This window comes from Penaeus monodon, chromosome 39 (genome assembly GCF_015228065.2).
Source record: "Penaeus monodon isolate SGIC_2016 chromosome 39, NSTDA_Pmon_1, whole genome shotgun sequence".
In the NCBI taxonomy this organism is placed as follows: Eukaryota; Metazoa; Arthropoda; class Malacostraca; order Decapoda; family Penaeidae; genus Penaeus; species Penaeus monodon.
Window position 1 is genome coordinate 9,123,219 of NC_051424.1, and position 17,455 is coordinate 9,140,673.

General features: G+C 44.7%; 1 protein-coding gene across 1 annotated transcript in view; it reads left to right on the forward strand.

Annotated features, from left to right (window-relative positions):
• Positions 1–17,455, forward strand: part of LOC119597465 (disintegrin and metalloproteinase domain-containing protein 10-like) — an 81,450-nt gene that overhangs the window by 46,042 nt on the left and 17,953 nt on the right. The gene's annotated exons all lie outside the window — the stretch shown is intronic.

Here is a 17,455-nt window from a genome sequence, read left to right on the forward strand (position 1 = left end):
GCTTTTGAAAATCTAATTTCCCAACTTCAACCACCTTTCCTCATAGTTGGTGACGTTAACTGCCGCCACACTCTTTGGGGTGATTCTATCACCAACTCCCGAGGCCGATCTCTAGAGCGCTTCCTCTCCACAGCTGACCTTACTATTCTAAATTCAGATCGCCCCACACACTTTGATACATGCACGCAATCTTTTTCATGCATTGACCTCTCTCTATGCTCCCCTTCTCTTCATTTAGATTTCCACTGGTCAGTCTTAGACCACTTTCCCTGTAGTGACCACTTTCCAGTTCTCCTTTCTCCTACTTCATACGTACCACTTCCTAACTCTCCACGCTGGTGCTTTGATAGAGCCGACTGGCATACTTTCACTTCACTCTCTGCTATTCATACCCCTCCATCCTCCCTCACCTCCATTTCAGAAATGATACAGTATTTCACAAATACAGTCTTAAGAGCTTGTGACATCTATAAATAGTGAATCTGCCTGAGCCGGGGTGACATCCATTAATCAAGGAGTTCGGCTAGGCAGCTTCTGACCTCCTGGGTCATGACCTCACCTTCGGCGATAACGAGAAACGCCTGGAGGGGGTAGCCGAGGGCAACAGCTGTGTCCCCAAGCCCTACGCTGGAAGCAACCCAGAAATACCCGAAGGGAGTCAGTCCGAGTCCGTTCCCTGAACCGCTAACATCTTCCCAACCCGTAAAAGCTGACGCCGCCTCCGCCACGTCTACCGCGTCAAGATCCCTTTTAATCTACCTGTCTGTACCCTCAATAAAGCTGAGAAACAGAAAAAAAAAAAAAACTACAGTGGAGCAATCAGTGTAGCAGACGGAGCCAGTGACCTCACCTCGCTCCTCCCATGCTTCCTGCAGCTGCTGCTATCGCTCCTCCAGCTGGAACGGTCACTACTTATACCGAGAATGACCTAGGCCTCAGGGAGTTCGTGACCAGCGCCCGACGCGGTAAGGTCAGCTCCGCCCTCTCCCTCTGGGCGGGTTGCCCCGACACCGCGGCGCTTTAACCCCTCTAGACAAGTCGTAGTGTCGTCGTAGCGTGTGTTCACCCCTTTACGTGTGTTTTGCGTTCTTGCCAGCCACTGTACTAGAGTACGCAGAGCCGTTATATCTGGTGGCAGCGAGGGCCGTTGCATCCTTTTGGCATGCAACACGAACGCATACCCGAAGAAAATCCGCTCGACCGCTTCAAAACAGAAAAAAAAAAAAAACACGTAAGTACATGTTTGGACCCCCTTTCTTATTTCTTTTCCCTTCTTCTCCCATAAATCTGTTAAGACGTTGTTTTTTTTGTTGGGTTAAAAGGTGCTAATGACAGCAAATGGCATGTTCTCACACTATTCCTTCACCTCAGATCGCATTTCCGTGCGATCGAGTATGTGACCAATAAACATGAATATCGTTCGTTAGTTAAATAATTAGTTATTTTCTCTCGTTTCAGAGATTTATATTGTTCATCTGCAACGAATTTAACGCGTTCGTGATTTATCTTATCACGAATATCATTTCATTTTTCCTCCCCCTCGCCCCGACCTGACCGTACCTTTTCTTTCGCTTGCGGTCACTTTGGATTAGAAAAAGGTTATTTTCCCGTCTTGACCTGACCTCACTTTCTCTTTTCCCGGTCGGTGGCGACGTGGGAAGGGTCTGATGAATGCGTGGTTCCCTGTATTTTGGTTGTTATTTTTGTTGACGCTTTGGGAATTAACCATAGCATTGTTACATTGCTTTTGGTGACAAGTTCTATCGGCGCTAGAGCGAAGCGTGTAACGCAGTTTCATTAATTTGTATTATTTGAATATAGCGTAGGATCTTCCCCCATATCATAGTGCACAGGATTGCCCGATATTGCCCCGGGGTTGCGTAAACGCCTAATAGATCTGCGCTCCGTTGTTCGATAGTAGGTACAATAAACCGAAGCTATTCGTTCGGCACTTTTTGAGTCGGTGTGACCCGCGGTTATGTCCGTTAATTAATGTAGGACAGTTTAGCTAGAACATATTCGCTTATTAATCACACCTTCTCACCCTCCTCAAGTTGCTTGCATGTTTTGGGTACACCCCAAGCGTTTGTGTGATTCGTGAAAATTTATATATCCTCAGGGAATTTTGCGAGCGCCCATCACAGATACGCAGAAGAGATCAGGTTTATTATATTCCTGGCTCGAGTCATTCAGTCATATATGGCATTTGGGTATAGGATCCCCCGTTAATATGTTTTATTGGAGTCTGACACGCAAGCTAGACTTGTACTCGGTATTTCATATTTCTGACCCCCAGAAGATTTGCTTGATAAAAAGTTGGCGAATATTTTTTCATGTCACCATTCATTCATGCGTACATACTAGCATATGCTATGTAATTTCATTTGTTATAGTGAACTTAATATTCGTGTTTTGATTCATTCTCTTTGTGAGTCAATCTCGCTTTCTCATTAACGCCGCTGTCACTCAAACGCATACACGCTCTGTTGTTGACGAGTGGTTCGAACATGATATACAAGTTACATCTATTTCTTCTCTGTGTTGACACTGTGGTCAAATAGATCTTCGCTGTCGCCGTTGTCGTTTCCTTATCTACTCTCAATTTATCAGAGATGTGGTGTCAGCTTGTCTTTGCTGACCGCTACTGACGTCCCTCTTTATTTTCTTCTTATCTTTGTGAACACAAAAACACGAAATTAATTTTTAAAACCATTAAAAAAACGCATTTTTTTTTAAAACAAGCTATGTAGATAACACCCTTCTTCTCTGTTCCCTTCATTTTTCTTACTCGGCCCTTACTTTATGTTGGTCCCGCTATTTTGCATCGGGCCGACACGGCATCCGAGAGATCCTGCTACATTTGCCGGGGATAAACGTCCACCGAAGATGCCATTGCCGGGACCGAAAGTTCATCAGAGCAGTGTCCAAGGCCAGGATGTTGCAACAGGCGGCCTGCCGAGGACGCCCGGTTGCCGCCGCCCCCCCCCGAGCGCCCGCAGATCCATTCAACTCCAGGACTTCGTATCGCAGGTATCAGCCGCCCCGAGATGCCGCCCCCTGCCCCGACGGCCATAGATCCGGATGAAGATTACGAGGACGTGTGGACGCGAGGACTTGGACGAGATCTGTGAGGACGTGCGGACGAGGACGCCGCCGAGTAATCCTGGGCCAGGACTACGAGGAGGTCTAGAGGAATCCGAAGTCAAGGAGGACCTGTGCGAGACTTTCGAGGACGTGTGGACATCGAGGACGGACAGTTACACCGAGGACCAGGAGGATGAGGACAACATGGACGAGCAGCCACGAAGATGCACCAGGACAACGCACGAGAACAAGATGACCAGCCAGGTTAGGTCACCCTTGAGGCAAATCTAAGACGCCTCGAGGGCGAGGCGTGAGTAGGTGGCCGAGCAATGTACAATGGAGCAATCAGTATAGCAGACGGAGCCAGTGACCTCACCTCGCTCCCCCCATGCTTCCTGCAGCTGCTGCTATCGCTCCTCCAGCTAGAATGGTCACTACTTATACCGAGAATGACCTAGGCCTCAGGGAGTTCGTCGCCAGCGACCAGCGCGTAAGGTCATAGCCCTCGCCGCCCTCCGGGCAAGCTGGCCTGACCGCGACCCAACATACAACCCATATATAGACATGTCTCGTGTTCTTATACTGCTTGGTGTCAACTCTCAGAAATAAAGAGTCATGCCGTTAACAAGTATAACTACCCTCTGTTCACCATTGTACTAAGGATGATAGCCTTTTACAGAGCTGCACATACAGCTATCCCTCAAACCTCAAGACCATATACCTCCAAATGTGTTCCATGGTGGAATTCTGATTGCATTAAAGCACTTCGCTTAAAACGTGTAGCCTGGGACAGTTACCGCTACAAGAGAGGTACTCCAAATTAACTATCAGCCCTTATCTCCTTTAAAAGAGCATCTGCCTATCTTCGTCGTGCAATCCGGAATAGTAAAACAAATAGCTGGTGAAATTATGTTTCATCAATTACATCCTCTACATCTATCTCAAATGTTTGGCGCCGAATCCATAAACTATCAGGCAAACATCCCCCCCATCCTGCCCCCGTCCTCCATATTCGAGATACTCTCATTTCTGATCCTCTCCAAGTCGCTAATGAACATGGGTGATTATTTCAGCCAGGTCAGTAGTGGTTCTCACCTTTCTCCACACTTCTCTTCTATTAAGACCACCAGAAAACGTACCCCCATTACCTTCACCCCATCCTCCGCTGAGTCCTATAATGCTCCATTTTCTTCCTCTGAACTCATTGCTGCCCTACAATCGTGCTGCAACACTCATGAAGGCCCTGACGGTATTCACTAACCCGTATGCTCCGGCAACTCCCATTTCCCCCTTATTTTTTCCTATTAAAAAATTTACAACGCACATTTTTACATCGGAAATTTTCCCTTCTAATTGGGAGAAGCTCTTATCCTTCCCTTCCTAAAACCCAAAAAATCGGGTCCCCTTTTCCTAAAGAGAAATCGCCCCATCGCCTAACTAGCTGCTTTTTTGAAAACTTTTTAAGCAAATTTGGTAAAAACTTCCGCTTAATTGGTATCTTGAATCTCAAATCTTCTCTCCCCCCTTTTCCCAATTCGGTTTTCGCCGGGGGCCGAACACAGTTTCCCCCTTGCTCCATTTTGAGACAAAATATTCCCTCGGAAATTTGGGCACGCCAAATGATCCGTACTACTATTTTTTTTTTATTTGAAAAGAAATATGTACAAACATGGCGGTCCCATATTTTTCCAAAAATTGCCCTTTCCCCTAGGCATCCCGGGGAAAACAGGGGGTGCCCTTCATAAAGCCCTTCCTCTCCCAACCATTTTCCCAGGTAAAAAATCGCCTCTGCCACATCATCTTTCTTTCCCCCAGATCGAAGGTGTCCCAAAAAGGCAGTGGGGTCAGTACCCACTTTTTTTTCCTTCTTCCCTTTAATGTTTTTTGTCTCGTTATACCACCAAGGACCCCGGGTCATCACTATTTTTTGAGATTTAACCATCTTCCTCCCCCACACCCATAAAAAATCTCTCCCAAATTTTCCCTTCATCTGAAATCTCATCAGTATCTTCCGGGGGCCCAAACCATGGCTTTTCCGCTTTTTTTACCTCAAACCCTTTCTCCACCTTTTCCCCTCGCCCCACTTTGTGGGTCCCCTACCCCCACTCTTTTTAAATTGGCACTCCACTCCAAGCCTTTTCCTCTGGAAAATTCCTAGGTGTTTTTTTGACCCCAAAAACTGTCCGGGGCGAGCCCATTTCTACACTTTAAAGAAAAAGCTCTCCGTCGTCTTCAAATCTTAAAAAATCTTCCCATATATCATGGGCTCAGATCGCAAAACTCCCCTTCATTTTCCCTGTTATTTTGATCCTCTCCCTCTAGATTAGGATGCCATATCTACCCTTCCCCTCAATTTTCTCCCCTTTTCCCATTTGTAAAACCCCCATAAACTGTGGCCCTTCGCTTAGCACTAGGCGCCTTTTCGCTCCCCCCCCAGTTGAGACCTGTACCCAAATCGGGGCATACCATCCTCTATCTCCCCGACTTTCGTGCCTTTCTCCCCTCCCAAATGCTATTTTCCCGTTTCCCCCAAATTTTCCCCCCACAAAACTAACTATCCCCAACCCCTACTTCTTCCCTTTACTTCCCCTCCCCGATTACCTACTCCTTTTCTCCACTCGCATGGTACCCTCCTCTCCCTTCCCCTTTCCCCCATCCCCAAACCTCTCCCGTTCTCTGTCCAGTCCGTCCCTTCTGGCTTTTTAACCTCACCCCCTTTATTTGCTCTTCTTTTTTTCCCCCGACCCACCAAAATCAAAATCCCCCCCTACTGCCCCTTCTCCACTTTTTCCTTGACCATGTCCCCCCACCCCATTCCTCTATTATTCAGGGTAAATTACTGTGGTTTCCAAATCCCCCCCTCCGGGGGCGGGTTTTTTGCAGTAATTTTCCCCAAAATCATACTTTCAAATACCCCTTCCCCTGAATCCCAGTGCCCTTAAACTAAAGAACTGATGCATTCCTTTTTGTTTCTAAAAACATATCACTCCCCCTCTTCCTCTTTTAAAAAATTTTTTCTGACTCCTGAAAACTCTTAACCCCTCCAAAGCCCCAATAAAACCCACCCCCCCTTTTGTTTGTAAATCCGAACGGGTTTTCTCCTGCCCACACGCCATAAAAAAATCAAATTTTGCTGGGGCCCCAGCCATGTTGGAATCCCCCAATGAAAAGCGGGATCCCTAAAACCCCGCCCTATTCCACATCATACCAACCACGCTTCTCACGTATCCCGCCCCCGGATTATTTTCCCACACTTTAAGACCCCTTTTTGGGATAAACGATGGCAATCTTTTTGGTCAAAACCCCCGCCCTAAAAATTAAAATCTGTAAAACTATCAATCTCCTCCCTGGTCAACTTTCCCTTTCTCGGAACGACGTTGGGAAAAACCGTTTTTCCCCCCCACACTCCCTTGGCCACACTCCTATCTTATTCACAAACTGAATCCACCCTTTTGTCCTTTTTAATTTTTTCCCCCTTTCCCAAACCCACACATCCTAAAATTTTCGTGCCCAAGTTTTTTAAACAACCCATACCTCTGCTTTCCCCCCCATCTATCCCCCCCTTTTAAACCGGAAAAATCCCCAACCTATCGGAAAATCCTTTCAGAATCCCATAATTTTTTTTGCTTCAAAAAACCTTTCTTTTCCTCAAAAGCATACATATCCTTCATCTTCCAAATCCTTACCACACCCGACCCCAAACCCCTTTTACTCACATTCCTTTTTCCCCCTTTGCAACTAATCCTAAAATCCCCCCACCCTCCCCCCAACATTAACTATAGTGCTTACCCGACCTTAGATTTTCTAGCACATTTATCTTGCCCCTTTTTAAACCCTTAACCATTAACCTAACCCCTCCCCAAAACACCCACCCCCCCGAAAAACCCCAAAACCCCCCCCACATTAACCCTCCCACCATCCCCTCTAAACCCTTCCATTCCCTCCTGGATACAAAACCGGGGAAAAACCCTTATGTAACCCTCCCCCCAATTCCCCCCTATCCCTTCCCCTCCCTCCCTTTTATACCACGTGAATCCCTTAAAGTCACAAGTACCCCCTTTCCCCAAAAACCCTCTGTCTTCCCCAATACCCCTCCCGTAGAACACCAACTCCCACCCTTTTCCCATCCCCCGACCCCCCTCGGTCCTTATCCCACCCCCCTAGCTTTCTTCCCCCTCAAAAACTCCAAAAAGACTACAATTATATCATTAAAAATATAACCCATCCTTCATTGGAAATTTCCCCGGTTTCCCGCTCCCACAACCCCACCTTTTTTTTCCCCCTTATAACCCATCCCCATCCTCCAATACCATCCCCAATTATCATTTTGTCTCTTTCCCCCATTCCCTTTTTTGTCCCCGTCCCCTACTTACCTCTGCTTTCCCCCCCCCTATCCTCCCTTCACCGACCCCCAACCCCATCAACATCCTTTTCGAAACCCACAACTTTTTTGCTTCAAAAACCCCATTTTCTTTCCTCAAACGCATACATATCCCCTTTATCTAATCTAACTCCTTACCCCCACCCGACTCTAACCCCTTTACTCACCAAATTTCCTTTTTCCCCGCTTGACCCAAATATCACTAACTAAAACCCCCCCTTCCCTAACTTAATTATGTGGGTACATGACCTTTTAAAGTCTAGCACATTTTTTCTTGCTTTTAACCATTAACCATTAACCCCTTTAAACCCCACGTTGGACACCATTTCCCTTTTTCCCCCCCTCACAAGAAATCCTTTTTCCCCCCAAAAATCCCCAACCAAAAATTCAAAATTAATTAATTTAAATGACAAACCCCCCTCCAAATCTTAAAAACTCCTGCTCCTTTCACACTCCAAATAACTGCTGAAACCTCCTCCTCCTAACGATTTCCCCCTACAACCCCCATCCTCCTAACCCCTCCCCAAAACAGCCCATCCCCCCCGACCCCCAAACCCCGCCCACATTAGCCCCTCCCACCTCCCCTCTACCCTTCCTTCCCTCCTGGATACACACGTGAAACCCCTTTTGTAAACCCTCCCCACCCTCCCCCCCTAAACCCCTTTCCCCTTTCCCTCCTGGATACCCACGTGAATCCCCTTTTGTCCCCAAAATATCCCCTTCCCAGCCCCCCCTGTCTCCTAAAACCCCTCCCTAGTAGAGGGGACCAACTCCCACAAACCCCTCCATTTTTCAGACCTCTTCCCTCCCTTTTCCCACCCCCTGTGCTTTCCCCTTTAAAATCCCCCAAAAAGTACTACCCCTCTATTCACTAAAATTAACTATCCTTCATTGGAAATTTCGCAGTTTTTCCCCTCCCCCCGACCTGCCCCTTTTTCAAACCTTTTTCCCCTTATAAAACCCCTCTATTGTATTCCCCTTAGAGACCTTTCTTACACATCCTCCAATACCAATCCCCAATTATCATTTTGTCTCTTCCCCACATTCCCTTTATGTCTCGTCCATACTCTGCTTTCCCCCACCTATCTTCCCTTCACCGACCTCCCAACCTATCAGACATCCTTACAGAATCCTACACTTTCTGTTTCAACAACCTATTCTCTTTCCTCAAACGCATACATATCCTCCATCTAATCTAACTCCTTACCACACCCGACCCTAACCCTTTCACTCACCAATTCCTTTGCCCAGCTTAGACAACAAATCACTAACTCAACCACCCTTCCCTAACATTAACTATAGTGCTACATGACCTTAGATGTCTAGCACATTTATCTTGCTTTTAACCATTAACTATTAACCATTCTTAAGGCTCCTTTGGTTCTTGTATGTCTTCACCAGGATTTTGCTTAACTGTGGATTGTGCTGAATTTGCTTAGTCTTTCTGAGCCCCTTTTCTTCTTCAGGAATCGAGCTTAAACCGTGGGTATAGAATTGTTGCCAGCACCTAAACTCTTCTATCTTCATAGTGCTTCAAATGTTTCTCTACAGATTTCAGTTATAAATGGATTCCATATGGTTTAGATGAAATTTGAGGCCCCTAATGGGAGGTATGACCAGACTTGCAGTCACAGTGGTTTTTCTTCAGTGACAATCTGTGGCCTCATATGGCTCAAAGATTTCTGGGATGTCTTTAAGTAGATTATGATCATCTATGATTCTAAAGTTTTGTTCAGGAATATTCAAACAATGATCTAGCCATTTTCACTTGGGAATTCCATCATGTTGCACAAATAGAATCTAATTTTTCTCACCTTCCAAAACATCAGCAGCAATGGTGGATTTGTGTCGAAAAAAATAATAATAACTTTGAGGCTTTACTGAGAGCCAAGTTTAATTGCCCTGCTTCTCGTAGACCATCCTTTATTACAAGTTGCAGTGAGGGCGAAGGATGAATTGTATTCAGTTGGCAGAACTTGATATGAATCATTTTTCTTGACCATATTGTCAACATCCAGGTCCACTTCTTCAAATTCCTCTTCTGAATCAGAATTCAGAATCATAAATATCTTAGAAGGCAGGAAGTGAAAATACTGATATCATATTGTCTGTTATGATGTTGTGATTTTTATAGTTTCCTTATATTCTTCCATAATGTTGTGTACTGTGTGGCGGCCACGGAAGCATTTGTAGCTCAGAACGGCCGTTTTCAAGGACCATTCATGGATGAAATGAGCAGTAATTTCTATGTGTAAGATCTCATCTGCCTACTAGAGACCAAATGTCAAGTATGAGGCTAACAGCCTGTGTACACTCAAGTTATGCTTTCACAGAATATCTAACTTCAGTGCACCTATTTTGCTGTAGTTTGTTCACCAGGTGCTTTCCAGTTGGTATCTGGTGCCGAGGATCAGTCATGGAAGTAAGAGCTCTCTACCACAAACAACAAGGTTGTTTGCGACAAAAAGGACAAGTGCATTGTTGAGTTGCTTTTGTCTAACATCGAGAGGCGAAGAATTCTTAGGATATTTGACAAATCCATCCAGATTTGATTGACTGTAGTTGCTGTTCTCCCCAGGGCTGTGACTTTTGCATGCTTCCTCATACATCTGGCTATGTTTTCTCTGAAAATAAATAATGTAAATTAAATATCCTGAAATGCATAGAGTCTCATATAAAGGAAAACAGAACTATTGGTTGGGTGGGTGATTACTTTTACGTCTTAGTTAACTTAAACGTCACATCAACATTACGAAATACTGAGAGGGCGAGACATACGAAACCTACTCCTGCTACCAGTCCCCAGATATCCCTTTTCCAAATAGCCATAATTCTCCCAGTTACTCATTTGAGCATCAAATAATAACACACGTAACAAAAACATATAACATGTGTAAAAATAACCAATGGTAATTTGAGGATCAACGTCTCATTTTGGGGAGAGGGGTAAAATAAAGGAAAGGGCTGCCCTCCGTCTTCCATAAAAAATACACACTTGGAGTAATTTGCAGATTGTGAGCCCTTATGTAACACTTTTAAAAATGAGCCTTTCCTTCATATATTTGTGCAGGTTGGAAGTTACATACTTAGAGCAGGAGTTTCGCTTTGCAATGCTTGCATTCAGCTTAATCGTTGGGTTGTGTAAAGTTATCACAAGTCCGTGAAGTCGTGTCGACTCCTGCTTGTCTACTGCTGTAGTGAATGATACCGACGAGTCCTGCCACTGGAACCGCCTTGAAAAGGTGCAGGACCTGAGCTCCCTCTCTGAGGTGAATCAGTCTTTGGGTGGCTGACTCATTTGAGAGGGATGAACAAAGGGTTCCAAACAATAATGCATATCTTGTAGGTGGAATGGCATCCCCTCTGGTCTTTCCCCAGGGGTTCTCCCCGTGTTTGTCGCGCGCGTCTTTGGTTTTACCCTGGCCGGGTCAGATCAATCGACTGGTCTCCTTCGGGAGGCTAGGGTCAAGCAGTCATGTTGCCGTTGGCACTCACACAAGTCCCGTGAGTACCGTTAGAATGGCCATTGGAGATGAAGGAATGAAGAGTGGAACGCGTTCATGCTTGTTGAGTAATGAGGTGTTGTATTGGCCCTGTATCTTGCAGCATGTTACCAATTGAGAAAATACTACATAATTATGTCCCTTTACCCTTCACAAAGTTCGCTAGAATCTGTTCACAGTATATATAACTTTTACTTCAGTAGTGTACTTGAATGTACTTGGTATTTTTTTCAAGTACTTAAAGTCTAAGTACAAATACAGGAACAAGTTCAATTGAATTTTTAAACTCCAAGTAGAAGTACAAATACATAAAAATCTGTACTTAAGTCCAAGTACAAGTACAAATATATGTGCTTGGATGCATTGCCTAGTAAGGGACGTGGAAAATAAAAATATTGAAACTTCTAGCATAGAAAGGTTCACTTTATACAAATCAAGAAATGCCAGAAAGTGGATTAAAGATTTTAGATAATTTAATATATATAGATAAACTGATTCTCTTGTGTTTCATCTTCTGTTACCTGGTAATCGGAAAACGTATTTTTGTTTTTATCTCAGTCATAAAATGTTATTTATTAGAAAGGTATATACTCAAGGGTTTGGAAGTGCATTGGTTCATTCATCAAATAAGAGATACAATGTATGATCTTGAAAAAGGTAGCGGGAAATAAGGAAAGCTGTAGGCTCAGAATGCTTCTGTGAAACAAATTAAATAAACGCCAGAAAATTTGTTTAAAGTTTTGACATTTTCAATTGGCTGTGGTTACGTTTACGGCATTGTAATGCGATATCTATTGACTATTTTTTCGAGAGTTTCGGTCGCGCGTGTGCAGTGTGAAATTCACCGACTCTGCTGTAATCACAGTACCAAATCAGTCACTATACTGTTTAATGCAGGGGCTGTGACCCCCTGCTAGGGGTTTGCGGCTCCTCCAACACCCGCCCAGGAAAACAATGAATCCTCCACGTATTCACGGAAGGAGAGAGAGAGTTGGACAGACTCTGCATTTGTTTTGGTATTGATTGCAAGGACAACATAGGCGTTTTGTTAGTGTTGTTCCTAACAGATGAAAATCAGCAGGACTGAATTGGCCTTCACAAAAGGAACATGGAAAGTAGGAAAGAACTTGTCAGTGAGGAGAGGCTCCCCAAATGCCAGCTCAAGCATACCTTTTTGTGCAAAGGAAGCGTAGCCGCTTTTTTATGCGTGGTTTGTGAAAGAATGACAGAATTTGTAAAGGGAATTGCCGGAGATGATCATTTCTGAGAGGGGGATGTGACAGTTGTGGTAATAATCCGTGGCTGGATCCCGTGAGAAATTTGGGTGGTGCGATGTGGGTACAGCGGCGGAGCGTGCTGGAGTATCTACCTACTCATTGCAGGTAATTCCAACATGGCTGGGCACCCAGCAAAATTTGTTAGATTTGTGGCACGTAGATAGGTTAGAACAATCATTTCTGAATCTTGCAGGAAAGGGGATTGGTCGAGTGCATAGCCTTTATGAAAGATAATAAGTTGTGGGACTCAGTAAAAATAGCGAAAGAAGGGAGCAAGTAGTCTACATGTGCTTTAAGGCAAAAAGGAGAATATACAGTTCTGTAGTAAGGACACTGGATTCAGTAAGGAGGGTTTTTTGAAAGTGCGAATTGGGAAGGTTACTGCGAAACCAGCAAGTGAGGTGGATTTGGAACCATAGAAGGGGGATATCTGATTTTGGTGGGTCAAGGAAAACAGAGGAGCAAATATGGGGGTAAGGTATGAGCCATGGAGGAATGGAATGGATAGATAAAGGGGAAGGGGAATGTTTGTCTGATAGTTTATGAATCTGACGCCAGACAGTTGAAATAGATGTAGATGTAGTTGAGGAAACATAATTTTGCCAACTAGTGTTTTACTGTTCCGGATTGTACGACCAACAAGCGGATACTCTTAATTTAAGAGTAATGTGGAGAAAGGTCTGGGGTCAGGGAACCGGGAGAATTTGATGAAGGGACAAGCCTCATTGCCCCTAATAAGGGTATAAAATCTTCATGACTGGCCATGGTCAGTCTTTCATTCTTTCAACACGGCTCTCACAGCTTACTAAATGGATAGAAGAAGCGGTTGGAGAAGAGACAGAAACAAACAAAAAGGGGGAGGGAAAATAGACCATACAAAATTAGTTGAGTCGAATTGAGGCCCGATGCAAGGGAAATCCCCAGCATTAGGTCTCAGCCCTCAAATCCTAAGCCCCCCCCTCCTCGTCAACAACGGACAAGGGATTGGGGGAGGGGGTGTAGCACTGTACTGATTAATTATTTATTTACTGAAATTTTTCTGCTGCATCAACATCTAAGATCATTAGCGGCGTATTCAAAATTCAGCAATAGGGTGGGACTTGGGGTGAAGCTACCGGATAAAGAAGTGTTTTTGGTTCATAAGGCGATGTTTTGAATTTCCAGAATGGTTAATAGTCAAAACAAATGTACTAGACATCACAGATCATATAGCATTATGATAAAGTATTGTGGTGAAAAGGGTAAAAATGTTTTAATAATTTAAGATAGTGGACAGAAGAAAGGGATGAAAAAAAAGAAGGAAAAGGAAAGGGGGAGAAGAAAATGCCATGCAAAATTAGTTAAGGCGAGGGATGAGGTCCAAAGTAGGGGGGTGATTGAGCCTCAGTCTCCGTCTCCTAAGTTGAAGAATACACACAAGTAATAGAAAACCATACACAGATATGGGAGCAAGTGCCAAGTGTGGTGGCGCTCCCAGCGGAGGGCCGGAGGTGGCTGTTCTGAAATGAATTTTCTTTTTATGCCACATCAGCATCTAAGGACATTTGCGGCTAATGCAAAATATAGCAATATTTATCTATTTATTGAAAAAAAAAATCTGAGGTGTCATCATCTAAGGTCAAAGATGATTCATAAAGCGATGTTTGTGGATTCCCAGAGTGGTTAATGGTTTAGTTAAAACAAATAAATGTGTTAGACAAAGGCCATATAGCATTATGATAACGTACTGTGGCGAAAAGGGTAAAAATGAGTTAACGATTATAAAAAGGGGATGAAGAAGAGAAGAAGAAAAGACCATGAAAAATTAGTTGAGGCGAGGGCTGAGGTCCAAGGCAGGGGTGATCCCCTGCCTTGTGCCTCCGGTTCCTAAGCCCCCCATGACAACAATGAACAAGGGATTGGGGGCAAAGCCCCCAGGTAAGAAAATATTTTGGTTCAGTTAGACGTTATTAGTGGATTTCCAGAATGGTTAATGGTTAATAGTTCAAACATATAAATGTGCTAGACATCAAGGTCATATTGCACTATGGTAAATTATAGTAGCAGAAAATGGGTTAAGAATTAGTTAATAATTAGGATAAAGTTAGAGTATAGTAGTGAAAGGATAGAGCGGGTGAGTTGATGGGGTATATAAGGTAAGGGTTGTTAAAAGGGTGAGGAGTTAAAGGGTTAAGACAATTAGATCAAAGTGAGGATAGGTATGTGTAAGTGGAAGGAGAATAGGTTGTCTAAGGAAAAGGTAAGAGATTCTGAGAGAATGCCCAATAGGTTAGGATGTCGGGGAAAGTAGGGACAGGATAGTAGAATATGTGGGAGTGAAAGAGGAACATTGCATGAGGAGCAAAGAAGTGGATTAGATTGTGACATGAGATAAGAATGAGTGAGACGAGTGTGTCCAATGCGTAAACAGGCAAGAGCAGTTTCCCAATGTCAGTTCTTATTTGATGGTATTGATCACAGGAGGTAGGTTTTAAGCTATGCAATTTATTAGTGGACCAGGCCAGGCCGCGGTGGCCAAGTGGTTAGAGCATCGGACTCAAGACTGTCAGGACGGCAATCTGAGTTCGAGGGTTCGAGTTTTCGGCCGGCATGTTGTTCCCTTGGGCAAGGAACTTCACCTCAATTGCCTACCTAGCCGCTGGCCCAAGTCAGTGCCGGGTAAATAGAGATGGTGACTCGATAAAAACACCGGGCGGAAGGCAATGGCAAACCACCGCTCTAAATTGCCAAGAAAATCATGGAAATCCATGATCGCCATCATCCTGGTGGGACAGAGCACTTAAAAAAAAAAAAAAAAAAAAAAAAAAAAAGGCTAGACCAGAAAGACTGCCAGCAGGTGAAGAGGAAAGTTATGAAGTGAGGGTAGTAGGCTGAGGCTGGTATATGTGAAAATCTGGGTTGATGGGATGTGGACAATGTGGCCGAGTGTGTTAGTGTATCTGCCTGTTCATTGCCGGGGATACCAGCATGGCTGGGTATCCAGCAAAAACTGACAGTTTTGTGTTGTATATTAAAGTTGTTCCTGAATTTTGCGAAGAGGGTTGATTGATTGAGGCTGTAGAGATTGTATAAGAGATAATTAGTGAAAGTCATGAAGGATGAGGAAGGGAGAGAAGACGTGTTCTCATACAAAGACGATCACATACAGTTCAATTGTAAGGATGCTAGATTCAGGTGGAAGTGGAGAGTTGAAGGTATTCTAAGGAAAGATTACAGCAAAACCAGCTGTATAAATGTGAATGCTGGAGGAGTCAGTTGAGGCATGACTGAGAAAATTATTGAAAAGGATAGAAGGGAGGTGTCTGATTTTGGTGTATCAGGGAAAACAGAGGAGCATTTACAAGAGGAAGGTATAACCCAAGGTAGGTATTTACGGGTAGAATAAGGTAGGAGTCAGAGGTGAGGATACTGTGAATAGGAGAGAACTGCGTCTATCCAGACAGAAAAAAGAGTGGGTATAAATGGAACAGAGGTAAAGGTAGTGAGAAGGGATTGAGGGACATTTAGTTTAGAGAGAGAGAATTGATGAAAACGTGCATAGCCCCTGAAAAAATAAAAGGGCACGGCATCGACAGAGGGAAGGGAACCCTGATTCAACATATAGGCTCTCAACTGGATATGAGCAAAGGCGCCTAGGGTTAAGCATAGACCACAGTCATCATCATATCATAAAGGGGGCTAACGCCGACGGGGCGCATGGCCACATCCACCTTTTGCTTTTTACAAACTAGGGCCTCCAGGCAGGCCCTTGGACCATCTCTAGCTCCTTGCGACAGGTTTTGTCGAGCTGCCCAAGCCATGACCTCCTGGGTCACCCCACAGGCTTCCCCACCCAAGGTTGTCTTGCAAAGAGACAGCCTAATGGGCAGGGTCATCCACAGGAAACAAAACTAGGTCCCACAATAGCCTGAGTTTGGCAATCCCGGATAATGCAAGTAACATGTCCCCATGCCAGTCTTACGAGGTAACAATCATTTGGACATGTGGTCCTGCCAACTTACCCCGTGATCCGGCGAAAAAGACTTGTTACAAAGGCATCAAGACGAGACTCCAAGGTACAAGATAACGTCCAGGTGTCGCTTCTATAGAGCAAAACTGGCAAAATCAAGGCCTTGAAGACACATAACTTGGTCCTTCTGCATAGTACAGACATCTCCAAATGTCGAGTCATGGCCGCTGTTGCCAGGCCAATCCATCTCTTGACTTCTTGGTCTAACAGCCCTGAGATATGGACTATTACTATCAAGGTATGTAAAACTATCTGTAACTTCAATGTCCTCGCTGCAAGCATGGACCGACTGAACAGGTTCCCCTAACAGGCCCAAAGTCCTGAATCTTGATCTTGGTCCAGGCGACCTCTAGGCCTAAGGCTTTGCCTCATTTCTAAATGCATCAAGACCCAACACCAGTGACTCCCGGGACTCAGATAGGATAGCAACATCATAGGCATAGTCAAGGTCTGAGACCTTGATATTGCCCAGTGTTGCTCCACACTGACTATGGATAGTAGCTCTGCCCATTATCCAGTCCATACAGGTGTTGAAAAGTGTTGGTGCAAGGACACAGCCTTGTCTCACCCCTGAATTAATAGGGAAGAAGTTTGACAGACCCCACCACAGTATTTTCAGTTTCCCGGGACAAAGGGTTGCTATTAGGCCAATAATCTGTGTCAGAATTCCCGAGTTTCAGGATCTCCCATAGCGATTCACGATGCACCGAGTCAAATGCCTTCTTGAGGTCGATGGAGACTGCAAGCAACCCGCAAAACCCAAAATCGCGACGGCATCCCACAATTACTTGATGCGCTGTATTCGGTCTATTGGGACTTGGCAGGAGTGAATCCAGACTGCTCTATTCTCTGATGCCTCAGTAGGTGGTCGCGGATCCATTTCAGAAGAAGCGGGCAAAAACTTTGCCTTGTATGCTGAGCAGTGTAAATTACCATGGGAGATGCTACAGTCCCACTAATCCCCCCCTTCCCCCACCAGAGAGAGATGACACTGCCCCTCAACAGGTCAGGGGGAATGGTACCAGACTGCCAGATGGCAGTCAAAGACTGTATGCAAGCCCTGAGCCATAGGTTCACACACCCCAACCTTTTGAAGTTCAGCAGGGATATCACATATGCCTTCAGCTTTACCATCTCAGTTAAAATGCATCCAACCTTTGTTAGGGTGGAGGTTCCTCGCTGATGGGTGGTCCAGCACAGG